This window comes from Peromyscus californicus, unplaced genomic scaffold, assembly GCF_007827085.1.
Source record: "Peromyscus californicus insignis strain IS unplaced genomic scaffold, ASM782708v3 Scaffold_5__1_contigs__length_169319896, whole genome shotgun sequence".
Classification (NCBI taxonomy): Eukaryota; Metazoa; Chordata; class Mammalia; order Rodentia; family Cricetidae; genus Peromyscus; species Peromyscus californicus.
In genome coordinates this window covers 123,271,349-123,291,833 of record NW_026294573.1, presented here as the reverse complement: position 1 = coordinate 123,291,833, position 20,485 = coordinate 123,271,349, and the positions used below count along the sequence as shown (strand labels likewise).

At 40.1% G+C, this 20,485-nt stretch overlaps 1 long non-coding RNA gene across 1 annotated transcript in view; it reads left to right on the top strand.

Annotated features, from left to right (window-relative positions):
• The first annotated feature begins 4,089 nt into the window (after positions 1–4,089).
• The window catches only part of LOC128097466 (uncharacterized), an 80,287-nt gene continuing 63,891 nt past the window's right edge, over positions 4,090–20,485 (top strand). Inside the window, exon 1 of the long non-coding RNA XR_008213868.1 lies at positions 4,090–4,410. This is a non-coding gene — a long non-coding RNA (uncharacterized LOC128097466). The remainder of the gene's footprint in view (positions 4,411–20,485) is intronic.

Below are 20,485 nucleotides of genomic sequence, written 5' to 3'. Positions count from 1 at the left end.
ATCTTTCCATTTTCTTATATCTTCTTCAATTTCTTTCTTCAAAGACTTAAAGTTCTTGTCATACAGGGCTTTCACTTGTTTGGTTAGAGTTACCCCAAGATATTTTATATTATTTGTGGCTATTGTAAAGGGTGATGTTTCTCTGATTTCTTTCTTGGTCCATTTAGCATTTATATATATTTAGTTAATCTGTATTCCACCACATTACTGAGTTGTTTATCAGCTGTAGGAGTTCTCTGGTAGAATTTTTGGGGTCACTTAATAATATCATATCATCTGCAAATAGCAAAAGTTTGACTTCTTCCTTTGCAATTTGTATCCCTGTGATCTCCTTTTATTGTCTTATTGCTCTAGCTAGAACTTCAAGTACTATATTGAATAGATATGGAGAGAATGGACAGACTTGTCTTGTTCCTGATTTTAGTAGAATCACTTTGTGTTTCTCTCCATTTAATATGATGTTGGCTGTTGGCTTGCTGTAAATTGCCTTTATTATGTTTAGATATGTTCCTTGTATCCCTGATCTCTCTAAGACCTTTATTGTGAAGGCGTGTTGGATTTTGTTGAAGGCTTTTACAAGGAGGATCCTAAGAGGGATGCATGGATGGCTCTGGAAAGGGGAAAGAGATGAGATCTCCTGGGTAAACTGGGAGTGGGAGGGCAGTAGAAGGGAGGGGATGAGGGATGAGAACACCAGGGAATGGGATGGTCCAGCTGGATCAGGGATGGAGTGGGAGAGCAATGAAAGAGATATTTTGATAGAGGGAACCATTGTGGAGTTAGGAAGGAACCTGGTGCTAGGGAAATTCGCAGCAATCTACAAGGATGACCCCAGCTAAGACTGCTAGCAACAGCAGAGAGGATGCCTGAACTGGCATTCCCCTGTAATCAGATTGGTGAGTACCCTGTCATCATAGAGCCTTCATCAAGTAACTGATGGAAGCAGATGCAGAGATCCACAGTCAAGTACCAGGCCAAGCTCTGAAGTCCAGTCAAAGAGAAGCAGAAGGCATTATATAAACAAGAGGGGTCAAGATCACGAAGGGGAAATCTACAGAAACAACTGAACCAAACTTGTGGGAACTCATGAACTTTAGACAGACAGCTTTGGAGCCTGCATGGGTCCAAACTAGGCCATCTGTGTATGGGAGACAATTGTGTAGTTTGATGTATTTGAGGGGTGTAGCATGAATCATAAAAGTTCTTATTAATAAAATCATACCTGAAGCCAGGTATTGGAGTGAACACTGGAAGATCAGAGAGACAGAACAAGCCACAGCTAACCTCACCTGGCCAACTTCTCAGCTGATCTTGTTTCCTCAGACTGGAAGCCTCTGTGTCCTCATATCCGAATGGCTCTCAGCTGAACTGAGCTGCTAGAAGCCTGAATGCTTAACCAGCCAAATGCTTCTAGTTTCTGGTCCTCACGCCTTATAAACCTTTCTGCTTTCTACCACCACTCCCTGGGATTAAAGGCTCGCTTTCTGGGATTAAAGGCGTGTGTCACCATGCCTGGCCGTTTCCAATGCAGCCTTGAACTCACAGAGATCCAGAGGGATTTCTACCTCTGGAGTGCTAGGATTAAAGGTGTGAGTGCCACCATTTTCTAGCCTTTGTATCTAGTGGCTGTTCTGTCTCTGACCCCAGATAAGTTTATTAGGGTGCACAATATTTTGGGGAACACAATACCACCACAGAGGGGCTCCTAGCAGTGGGACCAGGATCTTTCCCCAGTGCATGAGCTTTCTTTTTAGAGCTCATTCCCTATGGTGGGATGTCTTGCTCAGCCTTGATGCATGGGGGAGGGGCTTGGTCCTGCCCCAACCTAATGTACCAGGTTTTGTTGACTTCCCATGGGAGACCTTACCCTTCTAGAAGAGTGGATGTAGGGTGGGAGGGGGCACTGTGGTTAGTATGTAAAATGAATAAAAAGTTAAAAAAAACCTTTAAGTTGAAGATAAAAATTAAAGAAGATATCAGAAAATGGAAAGATCTTCCACGCTCATGGATTATTAGGATTAACATAGTAAAAAAAATGGCAAAATATAGTAAAAAGTATAAAAACAATCTACAGATCCTTTTCAATTTCCATCAAAATTCCAACACCATTCTTCACAGATCTGAAAAGGACAACTTTCAATTTCATATGAAAAAAATAAAAAACCCAGGGTAACTAAAACAATCTTGAATAAGAAAAGAACTGCTGGAGGTATCAACATCCCTGACTTCAAGTTATACTGCAGAGCCACAGGGACAAAGAAACAAACAAAACAAAACAGCATGGTATTGGCACAAAAACAGACATGTTGATCAATGGACTTAAACTGAAGACCCTCACATAAATCCACACAACTATGGACACCTGGCGTTTTTTGATAAATAGGACAGAAAAAAGACAGTATCTTCAAAAATATTGCTGGTCAAACTGGATATCTGCATGTAGAAAAATGTAAATCGATCCATACTTATCCCCCTGCATAAAACTCAAGTCAAAATGGATAAAAAAAGAAACATGAAATGGGATACACTGAACCTGAGGGAAGAGAAAGTGAGTGATAGCCTTGAACTTGTTGGCACAGGTAAAGATTTTCTGAATTGAACACCTTTAGCACAAGCAATAGGATCAATGATTAATAAATAGGACCTCATGAAACTAAAAACCTTCTGTAAGGCAAAGGACATTGTCAATAGGACAAAATGGCAGTCTACAGAATGGGAAGAGATTTTTACCAACTCATCTGACAGAGGGCTAATATCCAAAATATATAAAGAATTCAAGATACTAGACATCAACAAACCGAACAATCCATTTAAAAAGTGAAGTACAGATCTAAACAGAATTCTCAAAAGAGGAAACTCAAATGACTAAGAAACACAGAAAATAATGTACACCACCACTAACCCTTAGGACAATGTAAATCAAACTGTTCTGATATTTCATCTTAACTCCATCAGAATTGTTAAGATCAACAAAACAAATGACAACTCATGCTGCGCAGAATGTGGAATATGGTGAACACTCTCCCACTGCTGGTGGGAGTGCAAAATTGTACAGCCACTGTGGAAATCTGTGTGGCAGTTTCACAGAATGTTGGGAATTGATCTACCTCAAGAGCCAGCCATACTACTCTTGGGCATATACCAAAGGATGTTTTATCCTGCCACAGACAAACTTGCTCAAACATGTTCATTGTTGCTATATTCATAATTGACAGAAATTAGAAACAATTTAGATGTCCTTCAACAGAAGAATGAATTTTAAAAAGGTGGTACATTTTCACAATAGAGTATTAGTCAATCATTAAAAAAGAAAAAGACATTGTGAAATTTTCAGGCAGATAGATGGAACTAGTAAAAATCATCCCGAGTGAGGTATCTCAAACCCAGAAAGACAAATATTGTATGTATTCATTTATTTGTGGCTATTAGCTGTTAAGTCAATAAGAAGCAACCTACTATTCACAGAGGGTATGTATAGAGTAAAAGACTAGAGGGAACAGATAGATACTTAGGAAAGGGAAATAGAATAGATAGACATGGATGAAAGCTAGGGTGGAATTGGAGGATAAAGTGGAGAGGGGTTTTGGGAGGAAACACACAGAGAGACAATTAAAATTAAGGGCCATTTCAGGAGTAGTACGGAAAAACAATGCAGTAGAAACTGCCATATCTATATAGGCAGTCTAAATGGAATTGCCAAAAATGGTGGAGACTGCATCCCAGCTGGCTACTTCTTGTCACCAAATGAAGTTTCAAGTACCAGGATGGTATTCTGAGTTGCATATGGGATCATATGTGATCATGGGGCCTTGGTAACCATATCATAGTAACAGGCTGTTTATAAGAATGTTTTTCCGGCCGGGCGGTGGTGACGCACGCCTTTAATCCCAGCACTTGGGAGGCAGAGCCAGGCGGATCTCTGTGAGTTTGAGGCCAGCCTGGACTACCAAGTGAGTTCCAGGAAAGGCGCAAAGCTACACAGAGAAACCCTGTCTTGAAAAACCAAAAAAAAAAAAAAAAAAAAAAAGAATGTTTTTCTGAACATTTCCTGGGATGTCACTGTGAATCTGAGATAATTTAGTTAAAAAGCCTTTTTCTTGGTCTGCCTTGGAGATGACATCCTAAGTAGTTCTAAGTAGTATCTTTGTGGTTGTTCCACATTAGTTAAGAATCAGCAGAAGGCCAGGTAGGTTACCTCCTGACCTTTTGTGTTATCTCTCTTCCCTCAGACCCAATCCTCGGACTGCAAGAGGCTACCAGCTGCAATCTCCCCACCCCACCCCCCATATCTCCTAAGGATCCCACAGACCACCCCCTCCTGGACTCCCTTACCCTACTCATCATTGTGTCCCAGCTCCCAACTTGGGTGAAGTTGTGCTCAACCACAGGACATACCTGCCAGAAGACCAGGTAGGTAGCCCACAGACCTTCTCTGCTCTCTCTGTTCCTCAAGACACAATTTCTCAGGCTCTTTCTTGGCACTGCAACAGAACACCAGCTGCAGCCTCCTATCACCCCTGTCCACATCTCCCACAGAACCCATAGACCATCTCCTCCCGGCCTCCTTCCAACCACTCATTGCTATATCCTAGCCTTCAACACCGGAAGGCATTCCTTGCGAACACAGCAAACAGGTCAGTATAAAGCCAACATACAGCAGTCACACTCTCTGAAAATCCACAGAAGATACAGAAACCAAGCCACCCTACATTCCCACATCCCCCAAATCGAAGTCTCCCATGGGGAGTCAGCAGAGCCCAGCACACTGAGCCTAGGCAGGTCCAAGCCCCTTCCCACTGCACCAAGGCTGTGCAAAGCGTCACACCTGAGGCACTGGATTCCCAGAAGCCTGCCCATAGATCAGGGACAGATCCTGATCCCTCTGCCTGGGTGCCCCCCAAACAGTTTGAGCCAAACAACCGTCTTCCATATCCAGAGGGCCTAATCCAGTCCCATGGGGGTTCCACAGCCACCAGTCTACAGTTCATGGGCTTCCACCAGTGTGGCTGGTCATCTCTGTATGTCCTCCCATCATGATCTTGATATCCCTTGCCTGTAGTATCTCTCCTCTCTCTCATCAATTGGATTCCCGGAGCTCAGTCTGGTGCCTGGCTGTGGATCTCTGCATCTGCCTCCATCAGTCACTGGACAAAGGCTCTATGATGACAGCTAGGTTATTTGCTAGGCCAGTCACCAGAGTAGACCGGTCCAGGCACCCTCTGGACCACTGCCAGCAGACCAAAGTGAGGTCAACCTTGTGGATTCCTGAGAGCCTCTCCAGCACCCTGTCTCTTCCTATTCCCATGATGTCCTCATATATCTTGGTATCTTCCTCCCTGCCCTCCCACTCTGTCCCTGTTCTAGCTTGACCCTCCCATTTCCCTATGTTCTCATCCCCCACTCCTCACCCTCTGCCATGCCCCCCACAACCAGTCCACTCATGTAGATCTCATCCACTTCTCCTTCACAGGGTCATCCATGTGTCCCTCCTAGGGTCTTTCCCTGTTAGCTAGCCTCTCTGGAGCTGTGGATTGAAGTCTGGCCATCCCTTTCTTCACATTTAGTATCCACTTATGAGTAAGTACATACTATGTTTGTCCTTCTGAACCTGGGTTACTTCATTCAAGATGATATTTTCTAGTTCCATCCATTTGCCTGCAAATTTCATGATATCATTGTTTTTTACTGCTGAGTAGTACTCCATTGGAACACCTGATTTTTGACAAAGAAGCCAAAATTATACAATGAAAAAAGAAAGCATCTTCAATAAATGGTGCTGGCATAACTGGATGTCAGCATGTAGAAGAATGCAAATAGATCCATATATATTGCCCTGCACAATACTCAAGTCCAAGTGGATAAAAGACCTCAGCATCAATCCAGTTACACTGAACCTGACAGAAGAGAAAGTAGGAAGCAGCCTTGAAAGCACTGGCATAGGAGATAACTTCCTGAATAGAACAGCAGTAGCACAGACACTGAGATTGACAATTAATAAATGAGACCTCTAAGGCAAAGGACACTGTAAATAAGACAAAACAACAGCCTACAGAATGGGAAAAGACCTTCACCAACCCCACATTTGATAGAGGGTTGATCTCTAAAATATATAAAGAACTCAAGAAACTAGACATCAAAACACCAAATAATCCAATTAAAAAATGGGGTACTGATCTAAACAGAGAATTCTCAACAGAAGAATCTCAAATGGATGAGACACACTTAAAGAATTTTTCAACATCTTAGCCATCAGGGAAATGCAAATAAAAAAGAATCTGGGATACCATCTTACACCTGTCAGAATGGCTAAGATAAAAATCACTAATGTCAGCACAATGTTGGAAAGGATGTGGAGTAAGGTGAACACTCCTCCACTGTTGGTGGAGTGCAAACTTGTACAGCCACTTTGGATATAATGTGGTGGTTTCTCAGAGAATTGGGAATCAATCTACCTCAAGACCCAGCTACACCAATCTTGGTTATATACCCAAAGGATTCTCATTCATACCACAAGGACACTTGCTCAACTGTGTTAATAGCAGCATTATTCATAATAGCCCAAACCTGGAAACAACCTAGATGCCCCTCAACTGAAGAATGGATAAAAAATGTACATTTACACAATGGAGTATTACTTGGCTGTAAAAAAAATAGTGACATCATGAAATTTGCAGGCACATGGATGGAACTAGAAAAAAAATCATCCTGAGTGAGGTACCTCAGACCCAGAAAGTCAAACATGCTATGTATTCACTCATAAATAGATATTAGCTATAAAATAAAGGATAACCAAGCTACAATTCACAGCCCCAGAGAGGTTAGGTAACAAGGAGGGCCCAAAGAGGAATGCATGGATTTCCCTGGGAAGGGGAAATAGAAGAGATCTCCTGGGTAAACTGGGCATGGGGTAGGGATATAAGAACATGAGGGATCGGGTGAGTCAGATGCTGGAGAGTAATGAAAGAGATGTCGTGATGGTGGGCACATTTTGGGCTTAGGGAGAAACCATCATAGATGGAGAAAATAAAATAGTCCATAACAGGGTCAAATTTAAATAATATCTATCTACAAATTCATTCTTACAGAAAGTGCTAGAAGAAAAACTACAACCCAAGGAAGTTAACTATACTCATGAAAACACAGGATATAAATAATTTCAAACCAGTAAAACCAAAAGAAGAGAAGTGTGTGTACACACAGACTTACAAAGAAACACACCACCATCACAAAACGACAAGAAGATAACAAGAATCAATATCCATTGGTAATAGATATCTCTCAATACCAATGGTCTCAATTCCCTGATAAAATGACACATACTTGTAAAAACTTGATCCACCCTTTTGCTGCACTCAAGAAACATACCTTAACATCAAAGACAGACATTACCTCAGAGTAAAGGATTGGAAAAGATATTCTAAGCAAATGGATCTAAGAAGTAAGCTGATGTAGCCATTTCAATATCTAAGAAAACAGACTTCAAACCAAAACTAATCAAAGGAGATGGTGAAGGACACTACATACTCATTAAAAGAAAAATCCACCAAGATGACGTTTCAATTCTTATGATCTATGCCCCAAATACAAAGGTACCCATTTTTGTAAAATAAACACTACTACAGCCCAAATCACATATTGATACTCACACACTGATAGTGGGAGAAATCAATACCTGACTCTCATCAAATTTTAATAAGTTGACAAAATAGGTTGAGAAAAGCCAACACCCTTTCATGATAAAAGTCCTGGAGAGATTAGGGATGCAAATCACATATCTAAATATAATAACGGCAATTTACAGTAAGCCTAAAGCCAACATCAAATTAAATTGAGAGAAACTCAAAGCAATTCCATTAAAATCAGAAACAAGACAAGGCTGTCAACTCTCTCCTTATCTAATCAATATAGTACTTGAAATTTTAGCTAGAGCAATAAGACAACTCAGGGAGATCAAGGTGGTACAAATTGGAAAGGAAGAAGTCAAAGTACTGTTATTTGCAGATAAGAGTGCACATAATTGACCTTAAAAATTCTACCAGGGAATTCCCATAGCTGATAAACATTTTCAGCAGAGTGGCTAGATACAAGATTAACTAAAATATATTAGTAGCCCTCCAGCATATCAATCCCAAATGAACTGAGAAAGAAACCAGGGAGACAACACCCTTCACAATAGCCTCAACTAATATAAAATATCTTGGGGTTACTTTAACCAATCAAGTGAAAGAATTATATGATTAAAAACTGTAATATATTGAAGATAGAAATAGAAGGAGATATCAGAAGATGGAATGATTTCCCATGCTCATGGATCAGTAGGATTAACATACTAATAATGACCATCCTACCAAAAGCAATCTGCAGATTCAAAGCTATCCTCATCAAAATTCCTATACAACTCTCCGAAAATCTTGAAAAGATAATTCTCAACTTCATATGGAAAAACAAAATATCCAGGATAGCTAAAACAGTCCTGAACAGTGCAACAACTACTGGAAGTATCAACATCCCTGATTTCAAGTTATACTACAGAGCTATAGTAATACAAACTGCTTGGAATTGGTATAAAAACAGATGTGTTGATCAATGGAATCAAACTGAAGACTTACACATAAATTCACACATTTATGGACACCTGACTTTTGATAAAGAAGTCAGAAATACATACTGGAAAAAAAGACAGAATCTTCCACAAACGGTGCTGGTCAAACTTTATGTAAAGGAGTGCAAATAGATCCATATTTATCACCTCAACCAGAATTCAAGTCCAAGTAGATTAAAGACCTCAACATAAAGCTAGATTCACTGAGCTTGGTAGAAGAGAAAGTGGGGAATAGCCTTGAATGAGTTGGCATAAGAGATGAATTTCTGAACATAACATCAATAGTGCAGGCAATAAGATCAACAACTAATAAATGATACCTCACAAATCTGAAAAGCTTCTGTAAAGCAAAGGGCACTGTCAATTAGACAAAGTGGCAGCCTACAGAATGGGAAAATAAATTTACCAACTTTACATCTGATAGATGCCTAATATTCAAAATATATAGAGAGCTCAAGAAAGTAGATAGCAAAAAAAATACACAAATAATCCGATTAAAAATGAGGTATAGGTTTAATCAGAGAGTTCTTAATAGAGGAAACTCAAATGGCTGAGAAACACTCAGAGAAATGTTCAACATTCCTAGCCATGAGGGAAATGCAACTCAAAACTATTTTGAGATTCCATCTTATACCTGTTTGAATGGCTAAGATAAATAACACAGGTGCTGTTTCATGCTCACAAGAGTGTTAAGCAATGAGAACATTCCTCCATTGCTTTTGAGAGGTCATACTTGTACAGCCACTATGGAAATCTGTGTGTTAGCTCCTCAGAAAATTGGGAATTGATTTACCTCAAGACACAGCTATCCATCCTACCACAAGGACACTTTCTCAGCTATTTTCAGTACAGCTTTATTTGTAATAATCAGAAACTGGAAACAATCTAGATGTCCCTCAACAGAAGAATAGATAAAGAAAATGTGGTATATTTACATAATGGATTATTATTCAGCCATTAAAAAATGAAACCACGAAATTCACAGGCAGATAGATGTAACTAGAAAAAAACCATTCTTTGTGAGGTAACCCAGACCCAGAAAGATAAATATGATATGCATTCACTTATATGTAAATATTAGCCACTAAGTAAATGATAACCAAGCTACAATCCATAGGCCCTGAGTGGTTAAAGAGAAGAATGGCTAGAGGGGGATGCATTGATGTCCCTGGGATGGGGAAATAAAATAGATTTTGTGGGTGGTGTGGGGGTAGGTAGGGATGGAAGTAGGAGGGATCATGTTTCAGGGGGAGACAGGATGGAAGAAGAAAGTGTGGGGAGAAACAGCTGGAACTGCTGAGTATTTGAGGTTGTGTATAAACCTAGTGCAGTGGAAACTTCCTGGAATCTATGATGGTGATTCTAATAAGGACTGCTAGTAATGGGGGATATGGAGTCTTAGCTGGCCATCTCTTGTAGCCAGGCAACGCTTCCAGTGTCAGGACTGGGTTGCATTGAGTTGAGTTGGTCAAGAGGTTCCCTTGGAGATCCCCAAACAACCCAGGCTGATGCTAGGACAGAGGGTTGCTCTCTACAAACTGACAGTGAGGACCCATTGAGGACAACATGACAGTGAGGCCCCATTGAGGACAACATATGCACAGCTCATTGAAAATGGTGAGGTTGAGCTCGAGCCTACCTGGAGCCTTCACCCCTACGTTTTTGTCTCTTTGGTATGAAGGTACTGTGCAGGCTAACGAAAGAGAAATGTGGACACCAACCCTTGAACAACAATCTGTCCAGTCTGTAAGATGTGCTGGGGCAATGGTTGTAAAGAACTTCTGGGAGTGGCCACCAATGTCTGATTGAACTTAAGGCCCACTCAAGGAGAGGGAGCCTATTGGTGAAATTATTAAGGCCACTCCACATAGTTAAAAGGGAGGTTTATTTTGTGGGGTAACTTACAAGTGAAGGGATTGGTTACAGGGTCTGGGAAAGGTGTAGTGCAGTCCAGCGGTGTTCTCTGGAGAACTCTGCTCGGTCTACCTCCAACGTCCAGGGTCCAGGAATCAAGAGAGCCAGCACATCCAGATCTCGGGTCTTCAGGGTCCTCTCTTGGCCCTGCCTTGTAGGCATGACAGTTACCAAAGCCTCAGTGGGGGTTGAAACTTCCAGATAAAAGCTGGAATGGCTACCCACTACAGGAGCCCATGCCCAACACTGTGTAGATGACCAGGAACAGGAGACTGGATAGCCTAGAGACATAGGGTAGGACTAAACATGGCTGGTCTAAAAACAAGTCAATGAAATGATTCTTAATGATCTTCTGCCATACTCGTAGATCAGTGCCTTGTCCACTCATCATCAGAGAGGCCTCCTTCAGCAGCAGATGGGGGAGAATGCAGAGACCCACACCCAAACATTATGCTGGCTGAGAGTCTACATTGGATGTCTCCATCGGGTCCCTTAGAGCTTGGGGAATCATGCAGAAGAGGGGGCAGATGAATTCTAGGCCTTAGAGGGGACTCACTGAATTAAAGGCTCACTGAATCAACTAAGCAGGGTTTATATGGGCTCACAGAGACTGAAGCAGTAAGCATGAGGTCTGCATAGGTCTGCACCAGGTCCTCTGTGTATTATGTTGTGGCTGTTAGCTTGGTGTTTTTGTGGGACTCTTATCTGTGGGAACTGTTGTGGGATCCTTAGGACTTTCTCTCCTGTTATGTTGCACTGTCCAGATTTGGTGTAAGTGCTCTTGCCTTGCCTTATTGTATTTTGTTTTGTCCTGTTTAGTTGTTGTCTCTTGGAGGCCTTCTTTTTTCTGGGAGAAGAGGAGGAATGGATTTAGGAAGAGGGGAGGTGGGGGGAAAGTGGAGGGAGAGAAAACTGTGGTTGGTATGTATTGTGTGTTGTATGATTAAAGAATCTATTTTCAATTATACATGTGTATACACACACACACATATATACATATAAATGTATACACACACATAATTAATCTTTACTCTTAGGGTTGTTGATTTAAAAAAATATAAAAAAGAGGTAGAGACCAAATTTGTGATCCAACAAATTTGTGGTCCAAAGTGAAGCAATCCCTAAGAAGAAAAGCAGAAGCCTTGGGTTAGAAAGAGACAGCAGTGGAAAACTAAGGCATGCAAATACAGGCCCCTGTGACTGCTTGAAAGTCTTTCGTTTCTTAAAGGCTCTGGAAGTGATGTGACACTTCTCCAGGAGTGTATCATGCTTCCTTCCTCTCTTGGTCATCCATAAAGATCAATGGAGAAGGTAATTTCCATGCTCTTGTTCTTTGTAATTAAAAAGAGCTAAGTACAAAGATCTATCTGTATAATTTGGAGATTAAATGACAAGGCACTATATTATAACTTTGCAGAAATTAAGGACTCTAATGAAATTATGATCAGCAAGATTTGTTGTGTGTGTTCACTCTCAACTGTCATCAGTGAAAGAAGCACAGACACTTAGGGCAACTATAAGTAATACAAATTAGAGATTATTGGGGCTTGTGTTTTTAAGTCCTCTAAACATCTAAGAATCTTGTCATTTATTTAATTCACTAATAATTCCTGGATATAAAGTTGTGATGTTTGAAAATATCATAAGATCTCATAAAACAGCAGTTTGGATGACAAAGAATGGTACAGTTTGGAAGGTGAGTTCTCCTATGATTTACCATGTTGTAGGGCTGATGTCTTTGATCATAATTAGAAGAACGAGTATATTAGTAGTTATTAGCTGTGTTAGTTTTGTGTTTTAGAGACACAGAATCCTGGTGCAATAGTAGACAGGGAATTTTGGATTATGGAGGTCTCCTATGGTCTTTTCTTATTCTAAAATTAGAAAGAATATTGAGTTACAGTGAGATTACCCTAATGAAGCAAAGTGTATTCATCCTCAGACCCTCAAAGAGCACTCTGGTAATGCAATCGTTTTCCTTCAGCAATTCAACCCCAATCCATGATGACCTTGCTAATGATACATAAAACCTATAACATGCAATTATATTAATATATTCTAATGCAATTTGGTTGTACAAAAGGCTGGTTAAATTTTTAATGACGTTTCCACATTTCTCAGAAGCTTTAGTTCTTTCAGACATCCGTGCCTCACTTTTCAAAGCATCACCGTGACTCTACTCCAAACACATAAATGATTTTTAAAAATAAATTCCTACACGTTATTATTTTATAAAATATATCACAGTGTTTGGTGATTGGAGGTTACGAAAGGGGTAAAGTAATAGAGTTTACAATGTCCAAGTTATAGATTATCAGATTGCTATTTAAAAACTACTGAGTGTGTTTTTAGACACTCAGGTTTTGAAGTGTGTTAAGTAGTTTTACATTTAATAACACGTTGTAGCTGCCCTCATTAAATGAACTCCTTATTGGAACCTGCTCTCTACTTAGAACTGCTGAAACTAGCAAGTTTCTGGGACTACAGACAGCCACACTGAGTTTAGTTGACCTGTAGTGGTCAGATAAGGGCTGCTGCATGGAAACTAATGTTTCAGGGGTGGGCCCTGGTTCATTTGAAAATATGTTATTATCGGCCAGGTAGAGGATGGTTCTTCATATGTGGAAATTACCCAATGGCCTCTTATGTTAGAGTTACGATTTTGCATGAATAAATGTGGGGAGAAAAGACTCAAATCCTTTGAACTTCACACATGCCATTTTATTCTCTTATCTGGCTGCACACGGCTACTCATAAGCGGAGGTTTCTGGACGGGCCTCTGTGGCAACCTGCCTGGGCAACGGTTCTCTGTAAAGCTAGGGCTTTTCTCAAGTTCGAGTGCAATTTAAACAACACAGATAACTGTCGGCCAGTAACTAATCAGAGCACACAAGTTACTGAAGGTGTGAGATTAGATCCAGCTGTGGTGGAAGGGAGATCCCGGAGGAAATTCCTAGGGAGACAGTCCTGCTGAGGGACACACATGGCCAGACTCCTCGGCAGGGAAGTCAGCCTGGCATCTCCACACATCCACCCCTGGGGATGTTGTTGCTGGCTCTTTAGAATCTCTTAAATGTACTGAGGCAGAGAGTGGGTAAGGATAGGAGGGAAGGAAAACTGGAGGGAAATGTCTGAAAAAAAATCACCACACAAATTATCTGGGCCTCTTGCTGTAAAACCTAACAATTTCAAGTGAATATGATTTTCTGGGTTTCTTCTGCAAGCGCCCGAGGGATGGAACCACATAACAGACAAAGTAATTATTAAAAATGCAAAGATCCAGTAGGTATGAAAAATGAAAACTTGTCTCCAGAAAAACATTAAAAGGCATGCCTAAGTCAGGGAACCAGAGTCTCTTTGCTTCTAACAGCTGCTTTTCTGAGGCTGTACAAGTTCTGTGATGAGCAAGTCCTGTATGTGGAGGTGGCTGCTCCATTGTTGCCGGCAGTTGAGACCAGAGTAGGCTATTGAGGGGAGCTAACGGTTTTGGCACTGGGTTTGGGTGTTAAGTATCAACTAACATGTTTATGCCCGCCCTTCAGATGTCCACACACAAAGACCCCTTTCTCTCCCTTCTGGCAGAAATCCAGGCCAATCTTGGAATGCTTCGTCCCTTGTCCTTCATTAAAGACCCTGTGTTAATCGTGGGGCTTCATCATAGGAGCACCCTGGAAAGGAATGCTCACTGACCCACAGCAAACACATTTCCGCTTCTGTGGAAATTGCATGTACTCTAACGTGGGGTTCTGAAGCAGAACTAAGAAACAATCAACCTCCGACCCACGTGAAACCACCTATAAGTTTAGCTCGCTGCAGTCTGAGTGGGTCTGTCTAGAGGTTGCTGCCATCTCAAAACAAACAAACAAACAAAAAACCAACAAAAACAAAAACCAACCCCCAAACAAAACAAACAAACAAACAAACAAAACCCCTGTATTAAATCTGATTGTGTGATACGTATGTCTACATACATATAGATGAGGTTCTTTCTTGCTATTTGTATGGATAACTTAGTTATTATGTATCTCATTCAGTAGCAGGTCTTGGTCCGTTAAAATGATGTTGGCCTGATCTAAATAATATGTTCAAACTGGATTTTGATAAGTAGGATAATAAGCAAGGAACGAGGGAGCGATGCGTGTTCCCCGTGGCTTTAAAGGGTGATGTTGCTATGCCAGCTTTACCAGAACTATTTCACTTTCTTTTGTGTTCTTTTTGGCATTAAAATTCTCCTGATGTTCTCTAGGCTTTGCTGAGACCAACGATTTTAATGAACTACATGTTTATAAATTTATTAAAATAAAATCACTATCAATGGAGAAGAGAATTTTTGGATAGTTCTACTAGCAAACAATTTCAGGGAGGGTTTTTTGAAATAATAAATTGTAGTAAATAATTTCTTTTTAATATTGCAGGTTGGTTTATTATTGGGCAAAGAACTGAAAAATAAAAGCATGGCTTCACATCCTAGGTATCAGATTTTTAAAAATTTTGTATAGGTGATGACTTATTTAGTTAATATTATGACTTATTTGGGTTACATATCCATATTATAATTCTTTACTCATGCTCAAAGATTTATTTTTATGATTAAAAAATGTGTTGAGTATTTAGAAAAGAAGAAAATTTCTTCCCATGCACGCCAATAATTTGCATATTTATGCTGTCTGACTTTCAGTCTTACCTTCAAGTGAAAGAAAAAAAAAAGAGTTAAAAGTAAGATACTGTGCTCATCTCCTTAAATGCCCTTGTTAGTTATTTTCCACTTACACTGCCAATTCAGTATCTTCTTCAGGCTAGAACAGGCATGCATCATTCAGCACTCTTCAGGCTGCAATGGTAGTTCTAAAAATCCCCAGAGACACGGCCTAGGCTTCTGACAGGCAGGACATCTGTCCTCTAAGTGCTGCATGCCAGGCACATAGCTGGCACCCAATAAATAGTTTTTGAATGGCTGATTGGATAAAGACTTTGTGATTTATGCAAGTATGGGAGGAAACATTAGTCCCCCTTTTCTTCTCTGTTTTTGTAGAAACCACAGCCTCTGACAGGCCTATAGCTTTATGTAGTGGCCTGGATAAGGGCCTCTGGCTTTCAGAAGACCCTTTGGGGGCCTTTGCATCCTTGGTTCTTAGTCCTGAAGACCCATATGCATACTGCTCAGAGTATCCAGACTCAACCACGTTTCACATTCCTATTGTCATGGATCAAGAATAATTTCTGGAGTGGGCAAGAGGACCCAGGAAGAGAAGACATACACAGTTTTTTGTTTGTGTGTTTGTTTTTTGTTTCTAACACCCTGTCCCATTCAGCTCTTCTTCTTCCCTCTGATCAGTAGCCCACTGATTCAAAGGCAACACCTTTCCTATCTGGTAGTTCTCTCCATTCTATGTTGGTTAATACCATATTTACTGTACTTTACAGCGTGTGTTACACAGAACTACTGCAATTCTCATATCTCAATATCCCACTTGCTGACTACAACCCACAGGTTTTTTTTTTTTACTTTCTCACTTACTGTGTGTCTTCCATGGCCTTATAAGGACCTCGAGTTCCTTGAACCAAAAGCTTCTGATTTCTTCCCACCTCTTTTACCTTCTCCATCTTTTTGCCTAATTAATACAAATTTGGTAACCTTATATTTTTAGTTGTCTCCTTGCTGATAGGCTCCATACACTTTCCCCTTGTTTCCACATACCTATAGAACCTTCCCGCTGGTTCAGTCTAGTGCCATTTGTCCCACCAGTATATACCAGACTGCTGTGACTTCCTGGGAAGATCATTTGTCAAACAAAAATGTTGGCAGTCAGCCTCAACTGCTTCCCTCCATGCATTAGAGCTGCTGGGCGACCTTGGGTCACTTACCACCCTCTCTGTGTTTAACTTGTTCATCTTTAAGATGGGGCTTATCATGTGGTGTAAGCACTGGATTAATATATGTAAAGGATTTTAGAACAATGCTTGATTGAAAGTCACCACTTGAAACTAAAACTACTTTGAGATTTCATCTTACCCCAGTCAGAATGACCAAAGTCAATAAAGCAAATGACAGCACGTCCTGGCAAGGATGCAGGCACAGGGGAGTGAAAACCTGTACAATGTGGCAGTTTCTCAGGAATCTGGAAACTGATCTACCTCAAGATCCGGCTATATCACTGTTGAACATATATCAAAAGGACTCTACATACTACTCCAGGTATACTTGCTCATCCACGTTCGTTGCTGCTCTATTCAAAATAGCCAGAAATTGGAAACAGCCTAGATTTCCATCAATCAATAAACGTAACGAAAATATGGTGCCTTTACATAGTGAAATGTTATACAGCTGTTAAGAAAAATAAATAAAAATTTGCAGGCAAATGGATGAAGCTAGAAAAACTCATCCCGTGTGAGGTAACCCAGATCCCAAAAGACAAATATTGCATATTTTCTCTTCTATGTGGATGCTAGCTTTTAAGCTTTCAATATGTGTGCTACAATCCATATAACCGCAGAGGTTAGGTACCTAGTAAGGTACTAGAGGAAGGGACAGGATCTCCCAAGGAAAGGGAAATCGAATATATTGTGGAAAGACAGAGGGAGGAATTAAAATAGGAGGAATAAATAGGGAGGAAGATGGGAGAGCAGGATAAAGGAGTGAATATGGGGAGGGCAACTAACACTAAAGGCCATTTGCAAAACCTTATGGAAACTGTCTACTGTAGAAGCTTCCTAAACTATAGACATATATGAAAGGAATATAATGGAGTCACCACATAATAGGGGAGACAATGCCACACTGGACATCTTATGCCACCAAATTAAACCTCCAGTGCTAGGAGTAGTTAGGTCTTGTTGAGTCATTGGTCAAAAAGGTCCCATGGACCACTCCCAAATCACAAGCTGTTCTCAAGGCTATTGATTGCTCTCCACAACCTGGTGGTAAGGGCCTATTGTTGAAGACAACACTTAACTTATGCCATCAAACATGGAGAAATTGATCTGTTGCTTAACTAGAAGCCTCATGCCTACTGTCTAATGTTCATGGTAATAGAATGTGCATCCAGCACTACTGGAAAAGAAACGTGGTAATTAACATCATTTAGTTACAAATCCTGTGACTTAAAACAGTGACCTGGTACAATATTGGCACAACTGTTATACTAAATGAATTAATAGTGTGACCACCAATCAAGATTTTCTCTTTGAAGAATGTGGTTGTGTGCCATGCTGCACACTGACTTCTATCATGTTTTTCTGTTATTTTTGCCATGACTTCACCTAGAAGCCCCAGCAATATTTTTGACTACCAAGCTGACTGTGTCTGTCTTTATCTTTTTGCTAGTTTTTAAAACCTGCCAGTATCAGGATTAAATTTGGCTCTAAAATTTTTTTTAGAAACTTAAGCAGATTCTTCATCTGCATAGAGTGGCATGAGGCTAAGGTACTCACACATTTTTTTTAAGTGCAAAAGAGATTCCAAATACCTTTAATCACTATAAAGACAGAAGCTTGCAAAGACTCAGTTACTTATCCAGAGACATGTGTCAATTAATGCTGAAGGCAACAGTGAAGAACCAGCATCCTATGGCTCTCTTTAGTTGACAATAAAACATTTCTGCAATATATCACTAAGAAAGAAATTTCAGGTATGTATAAATACAAAAAAGTGTTTATAGGCAGATATGGACACATCCATGAATAATTATATAGACTATGTAAATAAAGTGAAGTATTGAGAAAGTCAATAGGTAACTGTTCCTAGTTCTCCTGGTTTGCTTTGTGCCAGGTCTTTGTTCAAGTCATATGTTCCTTCTTGCAGAAAACAAAGTTGAAAATCTTTCCTATCCATTCTTGCTAGTACAGGGTCTTAAATATTAGGTTCTTCTCTTTCAGATGAACTTAATTTTTTTCTCCCTTTATTTACCATATATCTATTATGATGCCTTCTTCACACCAGATGACACTGCCTCCTATATGCTTTCTGTATTGATTTTAGCAGTTCAGTGTGTGTTTTTTAAGTAGATCTTCCAACATATTCTTAGCTTTTATTCATCTTTAACTTTCTTGCTAATATTGTTGATCAAGTCTCCACTGTCAAAATACCCACTCTCATGGGAAAGAAGCTGAGCATATCTAGGCTACATCATACTGGTTCTTTTCTGTCTTATTTAAGCCTTCTGTAAATCCTTTGTGTTCTTTCATGTCCAACAAACTATTTACCAAATTAAAGCCTTTTATTTTTCTTCTGAGTTTCTGTTCTTCGACAATCAATCCTCTTATATAATTCACCAGATTTGTGAGAGCGGAGACACTGTCACTGTCATCCTCATCTGGTCTCTTTTCAGTACATTGCAGCACACCTGGAACATGGTAGGTACTCATAAGAGTTTCCTCACTTGAACATAATAAGCTCTGTAGATGACTCAAAAGTCTATGACAATAACTTCTGCTCTTTTCACTTTCGGTCCCAATAATATTATCACTTTCTGTATGTTTATAACAATAAAATAGGTGCTGACACTACACTAGCTAGTCTTCTGGGTGACTTGAGTACACATTTTAAAAATCCTTAGCATGGGAAACACTGACATACACATAATGTTTTCAGCTTAACTTTTCAAAAGATAACATCTTCTCAGCCCTGCTTATGAGGTCTTTCCTTGTCTAGAAAGCACCAGTTCTTTCATCTAACTATTCTTTCCCTTTGCTTCCTTTTCCCACATCCAGTTCATTAATATGTGCATGCAGTTAATTATTAAAAAGACACTTTCAACTCACTTTTCCTCATTTCTGTTTTCCAATCTAGTACAGGCCACCATATTTTCTGTCAGTACAAGAACTTCCTGTTGTATGTCTTGACTTTTCTTCCAAACATCTACATTCCATTCTCCACATCAGACCATGATATTTCACACAATGTAGATCACGTTACATGACCTGAGTGGTTACAATCTGTCATTACCAAAAATATTGCCTACAGGGCTGACTTGATAGTAATGGCAGCGTGACTGCACAGTACTACTAGCAATAGGTTTGAAAATATAAAGTAGTTGAAAATACAAACCAAGTGTTGATTCATGTATGAAGGAAACCATGTCTACGTCCACAAGAAAAATTAGGAAATGAAAATTCTATATTCTGTAGTTACTTTAAGTATTCAAGTATCAAAACTTAAAATATTAGCTAATTTCCCATAATTTATTTAATACACTTTAAGAAATATTAATTGCTGCAAAAATAGGGATAAGACTAGGGGCTGAACTTGGAGAAATGGAAGAGAGAGATACCTTCTTGCTTCCCTGGCAAGAGCGGGCTGTGGGTTGCTTGTTATAGCTGGGAGCTGGGATACAGCAATGAAGGGGAGCCAAGGGTTAGGAACAGAAGATCTGTGGTGTCCACTGGAGATTGCACAGGGGGAATGGAGGCTACAACAGGTGATCTGTTGCAGAGCTGGTGATGAAACTTGGACATTGTATTTGAGGGGACAGAAGGAGTCAAAAATCTGCTGTTAGCTTCCCTGGCTGGAGTGGCTTGTATCTTCCCAAATAGTCTCTAGCAACTTAACAGAGCTCTAGTGCAAACAGAAGTGATCATACCCAGGAGGAGTAGACAGCGATGAATAATCAACCACAGGGCTGAAATCAATAAAATAGAAACAACAAAAACAAAAAACAATACAAAGAATCAATGAAACCAAGAGTTGGTGCTTTGAGAAAATCAATAAGATTGACAAATCCTTGTCCAAATTAACTAAAAGGAAGAGAGAAGATTCAAATTAACAAAATCAGGAGTGAAAAGGGGGATATAACAGCAGACACCCAGAAAATCCAGAGAATCATAAGAACATACATTAAAAACTTGTATTGGAATAGAGGCCATGCCAGTACCCATATCCCTAGGTAGTCACCCAGCTCACAGACCAGCAGTACTTCCCCAGAACCTGCCCTGACTAACCCCAAGAACCCCTCCTCTTCTCATCACTCTATC